Source organism: Zootoca vivipara, chromosome 13 (assembly GCF_965207765.1).
Source record: "Zootoca vivipara chromosome 13, rZooViv2.hap1.1, whole genome shotgun sequence".
Lineage (NCBI taxonomy): Eukaryota > Metazoa > Chordata > Lepidosauria > Squamata > Lacertidae > Zootoca > Zootoca vivipara.
In genome coordinates, this window is record NC_142596.1 from 4,878,481 (window position 1) to 4,892,390 (window position 13,910).

The 13,910-nt window shown below is 49.2% G+C and overlaps 1 protein-coding gene and 1 long non-coding RNA gene across 4 annotated transcripts in view; one reads left to right on the forward strand and one right to left on the reverse strand.

The window, feature by feature from the left end:
• Positions 1-1,012: 1,012 nt before the first annotated feature.
• LOC148683611 (uncharacterized) lies at positions 1,013-3,072 on the reverse strand. Its single transcript, XR_015946939.1, has 2 exons — positions 2,928-3,072; positions 1,013-1,098 (listed from the first exon to the last, which is right to left on the reverse strand). It is a non-coding gene; the product is annotated as an uncharacterized LOC148683611 (long non-coding RNA).
• Positions 3,073-4,024: 952 nt separating this feature from the next.
• The window catches only part of TLN2 (talin 2), a 184,890-nt gene continuing 175,004 nt past the window's right edge, over positions 4,025-13,910 (forward strand). Inside the window, exon 1 of one of the 3 annotated variants that reach the window (XM_060282859.2) lies at positions 4,025-4,207. The gene's annotated coding sequence lies outside the window, so the exon portion shown is untranslated. Of the gene's footprint in view, positions 4,269-4,559; positions 4,888-13,910 lie in introns of those variants that run through there. The other 2 variants (XM_060282860.2, XM_088657461.1) reach the window with 2 other exon arrangements.

The following is a 13,910-nucleotide window of genomic DNA, read 5'->3' on the forward strand; positions in this document are numbered from 1 at the left end:
TCCTGACTGCTTAAAATCAGGCCCAGAAACAGCATTGAGCTTGTCAATTTTTTTGCTCTTTGAAGTTTTGTTTTGAGGAAATAAAATAAACCAGAGATAAAAAGGAAGGCTTCTGCAACTCCTGGAATTATCTAGAATGATCAGCTGACTTTATCAAGGCCTCTTTGGTGCTGCAGAGGATAAGTCATTATCTATCTGGCCATCCTTCCTTCTAATAACTGCTGCAAGCACCAGGCACTAAGCCAGGCATAGGCAACCTTGGCTCTCCAGATGTTTTGGAACTACAACTCCCATGATCCCTAGCTAACAGGGCCAGTGGTCAGGGATCATGGGAGTTGTAGTTCCAAAACATCTGGCGAGCCAAGGTTGCCTATGCCTGCCCTAAGCCATCTACCAGAAATGGGCCAGTCTTCCTCCTATAGGCAGTGGTCCTATAGGAGGCCTGTGGGTGTTGATCCGCAGCAGCCTTGGGCAACTGCTGCCCTCTCTGACTCCTGGCAGGATCCATTGCCACTCTGCTGCCTGCTTTGACCCCTCCGTGCCAAGAGGCTGGACCTGGGAACCTCCATTTAAATTCCCACACAGCCAGGGTATCCCCTCCCTTATGGAAAGTTACCCTGGAACAAGGGAAATAGAAATTGGACAGGAATTATCCTACTGAAGCAGACTAATCCTAACCCAAAAAGATGCCAAGGCTGTGATGATACACGTACGAAGGATCTTGGCCAGGGATCCTTGTAACAAGCAAAAGTGGGGAAAGGTTGAGGCATGAGAGAAGAAAGTGCTGCAAGCATGTTGCCTCTTTGGGGGTTCTCTGTGTAGCCTCTTCCACCTTGGCACCGAGAGAGAACTGCTTTTATAGACTGCAAGGATGGAGAGCAAAGTCCTATCCCAGAGGATCCAGAATGTCATTGCCCAAATCTGTTTTCTAGGTATCAAAAAATGTCTCCAAATTGTCCTCTTTACATGCATGGGAACATCCATTACGTGGGCCGAGCATCTTTGCATACTAAAGCAGCAAAGTTCAGTTGCCCATATCTCAGTTCCAGCTTGATCTTCACACCTGCTCACCCCACCCTGCCTCTTTGCTCTTAGTCTCTGAAAGGAACAACAAAAAAGGGGGGGTTTAAAATATGCACACACACAATGTATCCGTTCAGCTATTTGGTTGTCAAGCAGTTGCTAAGGCTCCTCCTCTTCCAACTCTGAATTGCTTCTGCAGAGCTTCATTTAAGATGCTAAGTTTTCATTCTATCTGCCCATTATGGGAAGCCTGCCAGGAGGAAGTGAGGACAACAGCAGTGCTCTCCCCACTTGCAGTCCTGAGCAACTGGTATTCCTCCTTCCTCCATCAGTGGAAGGAGATAGCCTTATAATAGCCACTGATAGCCTTTCAGATTCCTTGATTGTGTGAGCCTCCCATCCAATCTGATAAATTAGATGTGGTCCAACGCAGAGAAGCCACACAAATCTAGCATCACCTCTTTCTAGGATACAAGCCAATACCATCAGGAAGCAGGTATTCATTACGTTCTGAACATAGAATCATAGTTGTAGAGTTGGAAGTGCCCATATAAAGGTCATCCGGTCCAACCCCCTGAAATGCAGGAATCTTTTGTCCAATGTGGTGCTTGAACCCCAACCCTGAGATGAAGTCTCATGCTCTACCAACTCACAAAGATATTTTGCTGAGATTGTGCTACAAATTCCATTACTACTTAGGAGGGTAGTGGGTAATCATGCCCTATCTGAATCAACACACCTATCACTTTAACTATCAGCGGATGGTGCTGTCATTTCACTTTTAACTCCCTCCCCTTTAAGGAAAACTCTGGTTAAATGAATCTTAAATCCAGGTGCCCAGGGCCGGCCGGCCCTGCCCATGAGGCAACTGCCTCAGGCAGCAGGATCTAGGCAGGCGGCATATCCAGCCTCCCCCAAGTGTGTTGGCCGCCACCATCTTGGTGACATCGGTTGCGGAAGAAGTGAGGGGCAGGGAGCTGCTGTGGTACCCTCCTCAGAACCTGGACTTGCTGCCTCCCCCAGCACACGGGGAGGAGGGCACTTTGGCAGCCGGCCTGGAGCATCACCTGTGCCACAACAAGGAGGATTTTGGGGACAGGGGGCAGGATGGCAGTGTAAAGAAGCCATTGCCTCTGAGCCTCTTTCCTCTCATTGATGACCCTCAGGGTCCCTTCCAAGTCTATGATTCTATGAAATATGAACTGTCCCTCCACTTCCATCTGCCTGCCTCAACCTGATTGAATTTACTGAAGAGCGGTTGGCCAGGACTGGCCTCCTTGCTTTGACTAACCAAGTTCATGATGCTCCCTTGTGAGGGGGGAGCAGTGGTGCCCCCCCAATCCCTGACTGGAGGCAAGGAGCACGGGAGGGGAGAGGGAAGAACCTCAGCAAGTGAAGAAAGGAAGAAGCTGCCTTATTATACCAAGTCAGAACACCATAGCTCAGTATTGTCTACACTGACTGGCAGCAGCTCTCCAGAGTTTCAGGCAGGGAGTCTCTCCCAGTCCTTCCTGGAGAGGCCACGTTTGAACTCGGGACCTTGTGCACATGAAGCCTGCACTCCATCACTGAGCTACGGTCCTTCCCTTAAAGATGAACCAAGATTCCAGTCCTCATTGCCCTCTGAATAAAGAGCTGATTTAAATAAGATCGTTGGAAGCTCCCTGTACTAAGCCAAAGTCTTGGTCCTTCTAGCAGAGTCTTGTCTACAGTGACTGGCAGCAGCTCTCCAATGTTTCAGACAGGAGTCTTTTCCCTGCCATGTCTGGGGATTGAACCTGTGATACAGGGGGATTGAACCTGTGACCTTTTGCATGGTAAACAGGAGCTCAACTGCTGAGCTACAACCCTTCCCAAAAGAAGATTGCAGCAACGAAACAAAATATTGTTCTTTTCTTCAATACCTGTAGTAAAAAACCTGCATACTGGTACACCTGGGTCCTACTGCGCAGCGACATAATCCTCAGGTGAGGATTTATAAGGCCTTCCAGAATGTCATATACTGTAATAATGTAGGAGGTTTCAAGTTACCCAGAATTCTTCGTCCAGTTAGACAAGACCATGGGACATGCAGTGTGTCTGGAGAAACAGCCCTAGCTAGTAGTCAAGTCATCAGTTCCTGCATCTGCTGAGTCACCAGGTGGAATCTGGATGAAGCAAACATTCTGATGATGCTTTCAGGTGGCTGCTGTTCTGGTTTCAGGGTCTCTGGAGAACTCAAAAGCTGGAACGTTATTTTGTGAGATTTTGGTTTGGTCTGATAGTCTCATATATGGATAATATATTGTTGCTATTTTTCCAGTGGGCAACCCTGACAAGTTTTGCTTTAAAAAAATATATTTTCCATAGTGCACCAAATCAACAATTACAGCATAGTTCAGGACAGCACATAGCAAAATTACTCCATTTGGAAACTGATCTAGAAAGCATCCAAGCCAACATAGTGAGAGGTGAAAAAGGTTGCCTGCTTTCCTGTCCACCAGCCTTTCTCCGGTGCTTTTAACAGGAAACGGAGGTGCAGAAAAAGCAAGTACTGTAGCTGAAGCTTTCTTCCCAGCAAGGATGGAAAGAAGCCTCCCTTCTTTCATTATATTCTACACGTGGGGAACGCTGTCTGAAAGCAGAGGAGGAGCAGAACTAGTTTTGGGGAGAAGAAGGTGGCAGCTTGCCTGTTGGGAGAATCACGCACGGTTCTCGGGCGCAAACGAACACGGTCCCGTTTACTCGGGAGTAAGTCCTGCCGAGCTCAGGAGGATTTGAGCATGCTTCGGGCTGCAGCCTGGGAGATACCTTTGCTTTTGCTTTGGGAGAGGGATGAGCTAATTCTGGGATGCGGATCGCCTTGCAGCTGCCGACCTGCTGGGAAGCTGCGCCAGCAACGTGCAGAACAAGCTCGCTGGGTGGATGGTGGGTCCAGTCAGCTTGGGGTGAGGGGGAGGAGGAGGAGGAGGAGGAGGAGGGGGAGGAAGGCCAGCTGGCCGGTCGGTCCCGGGGTGATGACGCGCTTCCTGCTCTCACTGGGCTGGGGGCTCTCTCAGCCTGGGAAGCAGAAGCGCTTTGCAAAAGGCTGGCAGAGACGCGGCGCCTCCGAGCAGGCAGGAGGTTGCTGCAGCCGCGGCGAGCGGAGGAGGAGAGCGGCGCTCCGATGCCCCGCGCCATGCCCGGCTAAGGCTCGCCTCTCCCGGTAGGAACCGCTTCCAGGCGTGCATTTAAGGCGGATTCCCCTCCTTTCGATATATATGCAGGTGTATATTTATGCGCATGGTTTGTTACCTTTGCATTTAAATGCTTTCGGAATATATTTGCACCATCGGCGCGCGCGGAGGAACAAGGCGAGCTTGCGGAGAGGGCAGCGCCTCCTTGGATGAGCTGCAACGGACCTTCACTGCCTCGCCCGCGCACGCCTCCCCCTCGCTTCCTTTCCCGGGCACGGCCACCTGTCCTTTAGCATGGGAATGCAGCTGACTCTGCAGAAGGATTCCCTCGCCCCGCCCTTTCTCCCTTGCATCTTTCTCCCCCCCCCAAAAAAAAAATCCGCTTCCTGACCTGCTTTTCTGGCGATCGGGGGCCCCAGGCAAGACAGCGAGGCGATCGGAGGTGGGCCCAATCCTCACTGAGCAAGCCTACCGACCCCTCCCCGCCGCTTGTTGCTTTCCGCCCCGCCCGGCCCCCTTCGCAGCGTCCGCAAGCAGGCTGGGCAATTGGGTGTTAGCGGGTGGGGAGCTCTATAAAGGCAGCCGGAGGTGAAACAGAATGGGATCGTGTCCATTTCTGCTCCCCGAGAGCTCGGTCTCGTGCTGGCTCCGCACAGCACCCACGGCCGCACCCGCCCATCTTCACAACCCGGCTGCTGATTCGTGTCAGGTCAGACCCGCTTTGCAAATGGCTTGGGCTCAGTGCGGTTTGCCCAGACTTGAACCTCCTCCTCCTCCTCCTCCCTTCCCCCTCCTTTCCCCCTTCCCCAAGAATCCTGGTGTGGAAAGGAAAGGAAGGAAGGAAGGGGGCTGAAAATCCATCAGCTTCCAAATAAGTCACCCTTATCTGCTTGTGCGTTATCGGGGGAGCCTTTTTGGAGACACGCTGGATCAGGGAGAAATTCCTTGCGCTGGGGAGCCATATTTGCTGCTTTGCCGGCTGTGTTCTCGTGGTGGTGATTTTAATAAACGGGTTGCATGGTCCCTGCAAGGGGGGGGGAGCCGCCTCCCTCCCTCCCTGCTTCAAAGACCTTTGAAAGTTCAGTTCTGGGCTGTGGAGGTGGGCGAAGGCCCCGCAAAGGTGATCCTGGCGTGGCGTGGTGGGGATGATGGATGGAGGGGCTTCTCTTGGAGGAGGAGATGTGGGTCTTCTGGCGGATGTGACCTTTAAAGCACCACCGGCCTGGGGAGATGCGAAGGGAGCAGCCGGATCTCTGCAGATCTGGGCGTCGCGGATGGGCGTTTGCTTTAAGGGGGCGATGCGCGCCTTGGGAGTTGCTGGCTGCTTGGTCTTGCCTGAGCGAGGGGTGGGTGGACGCGGCTGGGTGACTGCCCCACCGCTTGGCTTGGCTTCCCTCCTTTAAGGTGGGAAACAACCCGGCTGTTGGCTTTCCCTCGCTTTGGAGCTACTATTGGCCTGGGAGGAAGGCGGTTGTCAGGAGGCTGGGTGGGCCGGAGGAGGTGGCACCTCTTAATGCATCCTGGTTTCTAGGCATACAGCCAGAACAAGGTGGTAGAGCCCTGAGCTGGTAGGATGGGCCGTGCCACTTTGGAGTGCAAGTGCAGGGGACTGTTGCTTTTTTTAAAGTGCCCCTTTGCTGGTTTTAGGGGGGTTTACTTTTTACAACATCCCTGAAAGGGTTGGATCTCCCCCCATGATATGCTTACTTTATATCTTTAGGGAGGTTTTTGTGAAAATAAAACAATTGAGGCTTATGCTCAAAAGTAGCATCCTCCAGCAAACGAAGAAGAAGCATCCCCCCCCCCAGAATCCTGAAGTGGTACACTCCATCCTACCTCACCTCAGGGCTCTAGGACTTTGTTTCACTGGCTTGGCGATGCCCCTTTCCCAAGTGTCCCAGCCGAGGCAGAGCCAAGTTCTTCTGGCACAGGAGGAAGGGAAATTCCACAAGTGCCTCTCCTTGGAAGTAATTATAATACAGTAATGCATTAGATAGCTAATAATTTGATGTTCTTTCACAGCACCTAAAACCAGCAACTTGATAAAGTCAACTTGCGTTGCCTGATGTTAGGACCTAAGGCTTTTTCTGGATATGTTTGCATGAGGGCAGCATCAGAAGTGCGCTTGAAAGAATGGAGAAGGGGTGCACAAGCTTCATTTTAGAAACAGTAATTTTCTACCGTTTGTAGAATCTGAGGTATGGGGCAGAATGTACAGGCACTATTCTTCTCAATTTTGTGTGTGAGTTATGGAACTACCCTGCTCCATCACACTCCTTTCAGTGTTTTACTTTGCACAAACACTCAGTAGAAATTCCTGTGGGTGCCCATAGCTCTGTATTTTTCCAAGTGCTTCACACCAGCAATCCTTACAACAGTCCTGCAAGATACAGCAACACTAATTTCTGAGCTGGGTGGCTGAAGTTTGAGACTCTCAAAGCTATGTTGTGAATTTTATTGCACAGGTGAAATTTGATCCCGGGACCTCCTGGAATCACATTTCTCTGTCTCAAGAAATTTGCTGAAGCAAGTGAAGGTGTTTCTGCTCTTCCCCCTAATCCCAACTTATTGGAAAACCTTAAACTCAAGGCAAGGTCTCCAGATTGCAGGCTGTTGCAAGGCATCACTGAGATGACTTTACGGGGTTTTTACAGCCTGCCTGCTACAGACAGGCCTCTGTGTTCCTCTGAGAGTCTGTTATTTGTGCAGGAGCCATGGCTCTTGGAAGCTGTCAGTTCCATGACACGGTTTCTGTCCCTGCAGGACCAGGTTGCTTGAGGAGGAGGAACGGGATTTGATTCCCTGGTGCCTGCTTGGGAAGGCCCAGGGCTCAGGCCTAGAGCAGCTGCTTTGCATGCAGAAAGCTCATTGTTCAGTCTCTGCCCTCTCCAATTAAAAAGGGTTGGGTGATGTGAAAACCGTTCTCTGCCTGAGACCCTAGAGAGCTGCTGTCAGTTAGTGTGGAGGCTGCCCTGGGCTAGATCTGACTCAGTGTAAATTCATGGAGAGTAAGACTGCCCCTGGAGATGGATTGTGGCTCCATGGCAGAACATCTGCTTTGCATCTAGAAAGTTCAATCTCTGGCATCTCCAGTTAGGGCTGGAGAGAGAGAGAGGGGCCCCTGTCTGAAATCCTAGAGTGCCATTGGACACTAGTGTGTAATGCTGATTGAATGGGTATATAACCTAGATGCCACTTTTCCATAATGAGTTGCAGCCAAAGCAGCTTGCAGCAAACATTCAAGGCACCCAAACACAGAGTGTTGGAAATACAGATATACAAAATACAGAACACATCAGTAAATTCAAAATGAGAAAAAACGTAACAATTTAGCAAACACATAGTAAATTCAGCATTACTGAAAGAAAATAGTTGTGTGGGTTTAAGTACATAAATACAAAGAAAAACAAGAGTGAACCAACAATAATGTTTCTGTTACTGGTCTTGCTGCACTGGCTTAATTACAGTTCAGAGGGAGAGGCAGGTGATATGCAGCTGGCCGCCAGGGAGCCATTGGTCCAGTGGTCTGACTCCGTAGAAGGCAGAATTCTGGGTCCCTATCTTCTAACGGCTCTTAGCCAACATGGCCAAGTATTTCTTCCGCTGTCAGGGGCAGTGTGCTAGGAATCGCAAGCAGGGAGAGGGGCTGCTGCACTCATGTGCTGCTTCAGGGCTTCCCATGACACGGGGCAGGCTGAGGTGGAAAATGGGGTGCTGGCTAGATGGGTCTTTGGCCTGGGGGTCCTGGCGAGCTTGCTGGCCAATGTGCGGGTGCCTCTGCTTGTGGTAGTAGGTTCATGTTGCAGGTTCATGTTGCAGGTAGTAGGTTCATGTTTCAGGTGGCACCTGTATTGCTGCAGCCAGTGAGTTTGCCACTGAGCATCATGGAATGTGCTGCTCCCAGGCAGGGCTTGTTTGCTCTGACTGAACTTCTGTCTTCAAGTGTTATTCATCCTGTATGGTACATTGCATCTTGCAGTGCAGAGGAGGAGAACCACATCCTGCAGGGGTAGGGACCACAAAGGGATGGTGGACAGTAAGCGGTTGACCTAAGCCAGGAGGATCTCTGGCCTCCTTGATGTTGCTGGGCTACAATTTCTGCCGTCTCCAGCATCCTGATGAAGGGTAACTGAGCTAATAAATTAAACTATCAGAGTTTGCGTTCATTTATCTATTTTAACTAATAAGACAGCTTCCATTCTAATCAAATAATCTCTGTTAATTAAACGGGGGCTCCGTTGGCTTTCAGCCAGTTCATGAATATGTATGGGGGGGGGAACTTAACGTCATCTGTCATGGTGAATTATATGCCGGCAATCCTTATGGGGAGGGAGCCTGTTAATGGAGTGTGTGTCACTGCGGGTATATTGATGACTCTTGGATGGAGATGTCACATGGTGTGTACAATATTCAAATTCCTGTCTGGACTGTGTGTTTTTCAGTCCATCCAGGAAAGCTGGCTTGTGGAGCTTCCTTTCTGCTTGCGGTTAGTGCAGAATGCTGCAGCACGATTGCTGTGCTGACAGGAGGGAGACCTTGTCGGCATATGACAGTTGTGCACCGAGATCTGCACTGGTTTGCTGATTTGCTACCAGGCGAAGGTCAAGGTGTTACTATTAGCATATGATGCCCCTCAACAACTTGGGACTGCGTTTGAACAGTAAGGAACATAAGCAGCTGCTGGGTCAAAATGTCCAATTTTCACCCAATTACCAGAACTACTTAAAAATCTTTTAATGTGGCAGAAGGCTGAGAGGTGACAGATAGCCATCATAAATACCTGAAGGGCTGGCACATGGAAAACAGAGCAAGCTTGTTTCCTGTTGCTCCAGAGGAAAGGATTCAAACTAATGGATTCAAATGACAAGAAAGGAGATTCTGACTGAACACTAGGGAGCACTTTCTGATGGTAAGGGTTGTTTGACAGTGGGACACACTGCCTTGGAAGGTGGTGGACTCTTCTTCATTAAAGGTTTTTAAACAGAAGTTGGGCGGCCATCTCTCATGGATTCTTTAGCTGTGTTTCATGCATTGTGGGGGTTTGGGCCAGATGAGCCTTGGGGTCCCTTCTGACTCTACAATTCAAACTGATGTGGAAATGTGGTGACCTGAACTTTCCGGGAAACAGGAGAAACTGAGATAAAGTGGAATTGACAGATCTGCCCGTCCCAAATGCATTTATATCCTGCCTGGCCACACCAGAGCAGGGCAGGGCATGTGCCATTTCTGTCCTCTCACCCAGCAATATCTGCCCAGGTGCCCTGCCGCCCTCATGGCTCCTGTTGATGTGGGCTGCCTTCATTTGTTTTGCCATGCACTGACATGTGAGTCATATGACCAGAACAACTTCCCATTGCAAATAAGCAAGCAGAACGTTTAATCTTGTGATGGATCTGGTTCTTTTCATAGAAGGGCTGCAACACATCATATTGACTGTCATGGAGAGGCTGAGAGGGTGGAAGGGAGTGAGGCCCTGGTATTTTCAGTCTCTGTTCTTACAGCTCTCACACACATGCACAGCCATGTCAAGAAGCGTCTCGGAGATTTTTAATTTAAGGAGAGAAATGGCTTGAGCGGGAAGAATTTAAGTGCCCATTAAGGTGCACACTGACAAAAATTGGGGAGGCGTACCCTCTGGAAGGGGTGAGGAACCCATGGCTTACAACCTCAGGGCTGTTTGCACTTTAGCTCTTTTTTCCATCAGACATTCCTTTGATCTCCAATGCTAAATCTGTGCTGGTAATATCCAGTGCTACCTCTCACTCTTTCTTCCACTATTTTGGAATTTTTCTTACCAGTGAAGTGGTTCACTGGTAGGAACCACCAGCTGCTAATGCAAGGCATTCAAAACGATGTGAATTCGTGCTGTTATCAGTAACCAATTTGATGAAGTGATCATGCTGGGGACAAGGAGTGTCCCGGTCAGAACCATGCAAGAGCTCAGTTCCTAAATGTTTTTCGCCTGCCTAGATGGAGGATAGAGAAGCATCAGTGTGTATCGAAACTTGTCTACTGTACAAAGGTAAAATTCACACCTTCAGCCACTTTTGCCTCTCCCCTGCCCCTCAAATGGCATGTGGCCCTAAGAAGGTTGCCGAGATGGGAATGTGACCCTTGGTCTGGAAAAGGTTCCCCACTGTGGGTTAGCTGATGCAGCTGCTGGTGCCAGATGCTGATCAGTGTAGATGATTAGCCAGCCTGCAACCATGCACTTGCATAGTGCTGTTCAGGGTGCCTCCTTCTGCCACCAGCATCCCAGGATAGTTGCAAAATCCATTTCTTGCCTCTCTTGATTAACCCAATGTACCACCTAAAGGTAAAGGTAAAGGGAGCCCTGACCATTAGGTCCAGTCGTGACCGACTCTGGGGTTGCGCGCTCATCTCGCATTATTGGCCGAGGGAGCCAGCGTATAGCTTCCAGGTCATGTGGGCAGCATGACAAAGCCGCTTCTGGCAAACCAGAGCAGCACATGGAAATGCCGTTTACCTTCCTGCTGTAGCGGTTCCTATTTATCTACTTGCATTTTGACGTGCTTTCGAACTGCTAGGTTGGCAGGAGCTGGGACCAAGCAATGGGAGCTCACCCCGTCACAGGGATTCGAACCGCTGACCTTCTGATCGGCAAGCCCTAGGCTCAGTGGTTTAACCACAGCGCCACCTGGGTCCCTGTAATGTAATGTACCACCTAGCACCTAGCAATAAACTGGTTCCCATTCTTGTTTCTGCCTTTCCTCTTAACTTCTCATACCTTAAAAATGAACGCTGATAGATGTGCTTGTTTAACTCTCCCTCTTCTATTCCTCCATCAGCCTCAGCAAACACGACCAATGGTCAGGGAAGCTGGAGGTTGTAGTCCAGCAACATTTTTTGAGGGGGGCACAGATTTCCCCGCCCCAGTCAATCATAAATCATGTCATTTCCAAAGTTAAAACAATGTTCAAGGCTGCTTACAACATTGTTGTTGTTGTTGTTTAGTCGTTTAGTCGTGTCCGAGTCTTCATGACCCCATGGACCAGAGCACGCCAGGCACTCTTGTCTTGCACTGCCTCCCGCAGTTTGATCAGACTCAAGTTGGTAGCTTTGAGAACACTGTCCAACCATCTCGTCCTCTGTTGTCCCCTTCTCCTTGTATGCTTACAACATACAAGAATTTAAATAACTACAAACACAACAAAACTAGTCACAAACAAAACATGAAAAAGTATTCAACTGAATTGAACAACCTCCACACAAATCACAAGATCCAAATACAAAAAAACCGACAGCAACATCTTCCCCAACAAAACCCCCTAAACAATGCCCCATCCCTAGAGTAAGACTTCTGGGGAGTGAAGAAAGCAGAGGCTCCCTGCTATGACTGAATGAGCTGCTTTGGTGTGTTTATCAGGACTGATTAAACCAGGGATGGTGAAGCTGAGGCCCTGCAGATGTTGTTGGACTCCCATCAGTCCAGCCAGTGTGGCTGATGGGGTGATGGGAGTTGTAGCCCTGCAAAATTCAGAGCAGACTTTGTGAATTTGGTGGCCCCAGATGTGCTGACTAGAGCGATGGGAGCTGTGGTGCCAAACATCTGGAATGCACCAGGTTAGCGAATGCTGCTGGACTGCAGCTCCCACCGTTGCTGACCATTGCCTGGTGGCAGGTGGGAGGTAGAGCTCACCAGCAGCAGCATCTGGAGGGCCAGAAGAGGACTCTCTCCCGCTTGCCCTACAGGGACCGTCATGAGGAAACAGGAGCTGCTCCTGGGCACTTGGGATAGTTGCAGCGACTTGTGGGAGGCAAACTAAGGCAAGGAAATAATCTGTGGTGCGATCTTGTGTAAGCTGCCCATGGGGTTGGCTCCTGGGACGGAAATCTTGTAGCATGGATTTGAGGAACAAAGCATATGCTTGTTTGCAAATGAATGTCAGCAAAATCCAGTTTGCTGCAACTCTTCTATGTGTGTGACATTTTATGCAGAGGAATTTCCATTCTCAAGAGAAGCGGGGGCGGGGGAGGCCACTGCTTTGTGGAAGAGCATGAGATTTGCATGCCGAGGGGTCCCAGATTCAGTCCTCAGCAGCATCTCTAGGCAAGGCTGTGGAAGACCCTGGAAAGCTGCTGCCAGTCAGTGCAACCAAGACTGAGATACATGCTTGCTGTAAGAGAGGTCCAAGAGCAGACAAAGCTGTTCATGTTCAGCCACATGAAAACCTTCCACTCAGCTCTGAGGATCTACAGTCACCTCCTCACCCCAACATTAGTTAGGAACACACATGCAAAAAGAAAAGAAAAAGCAATTTATTCATTCACACATCAGTGCCCAACCCACCTCTCTCTACTACACACACACGTTTTGCAAATTAGTACCTGCAAATGTGAAGGGGAACTAGATGTAACTCAGTGGCTTTTAAGTTTACAGTCTCTATCAAACCAGCTCCAAGTACTTGGCAGGAGTTTTAGGATGAGAGGTAGGAATCAGAAATGGTTTGAGTTCCCTGGATATCTCTTGATATAACTCAGAAATATTCCAAGTCCCTTCTAAAGTTTGCTGGCATAGATTTTGTAGTTTGTTCATCACCTGTCTGTTATTAATTCTCTTGATTTCATCATAGCCTGATTCCCTGGTATTTGTTTTATTTCAGCTGCCACTGTTGTTGTCCAGTGTGCACTTCCTGCATTGAGTGGGTGGTCATGGGGTCTTGGTTGCTTTTTGGGTAGCCTGTCTGGGCCACCAGTGAAAGATGATCCTGCCTTCCACATAGTAAAATAGTTGATTTTTTTAGTCAATAGCATGTGAAACAAAGATGTAATCCACCACACTGCCCCCGTTCTTGGATATTACAGAGATTCTGGGATATCTTTTACAGAGCAAATAGCTCTACAATGTGTGATTTGCATGGTTTGCTTTCCTTCTGATGTGATTCTCTACACAGTGACTCAAATCTGGGCCCATGCACCTTGCCTTGTGTGCTGGGGGAGAGAACCATTGAGCCCCTGCTGCAGCTGGTCAGAGGGGAGCTTATGCAGCTGCCAACTCGGAAGGGATCAGGTGATATAAGCAGTGTTAGAAACTCAGATATATAAGCTAATCATAGAGTTGGAAGGGAGCCTGAGGATCATTTAGTCCAACCCACGGCAGTGCGGGAACATGCAGCTGTCTGATATGGCGATCGAACCTGTGACCTTGCTGTTATCAGCATCATGCTCTAACCAACTGAGCTATTGCCAAATAGCACCTTAAACCTAGGTTACAGTCACGACCACCATGGTGCCATTTTTACTCCCAATGGGGTATGGTTAATCATTGCCGCTGCCACCACACCATCATTTCATTTCTGTACCGCTTTATATTTTAAAGAAAAAAATCAAATGAAACAATCCAAATAAAACAATTTCAAGCTTCCAGGAAAATATTTCAGATCCTTCTCTAATTGACATTTTGCTTTCCCCATACGGTATTTATTTACTTAATTTCTATAGCTGCCCCATGGCAGAACTACTCTAGAAACCCAGTGTGGTTAGACCTGGCAGATCAGGGTTCAAATCCCCACTGAGTCATGAAGGTCACTGGGTGACCTTGGGCCAGGCACAGCCTCTTAACCTACCTCACAGGTTTGTTGTAGGGCAGGCTTCCTCAACCTTGGCCCTCCAGATGTCTTTTGGCCTACAACTCCCATGATCCCTAGCTGCAGGACCAGTGGTCAGGGATGCTGGGAATTGTAGTCTCAAAACATCTGGAGGGCCGAGGTT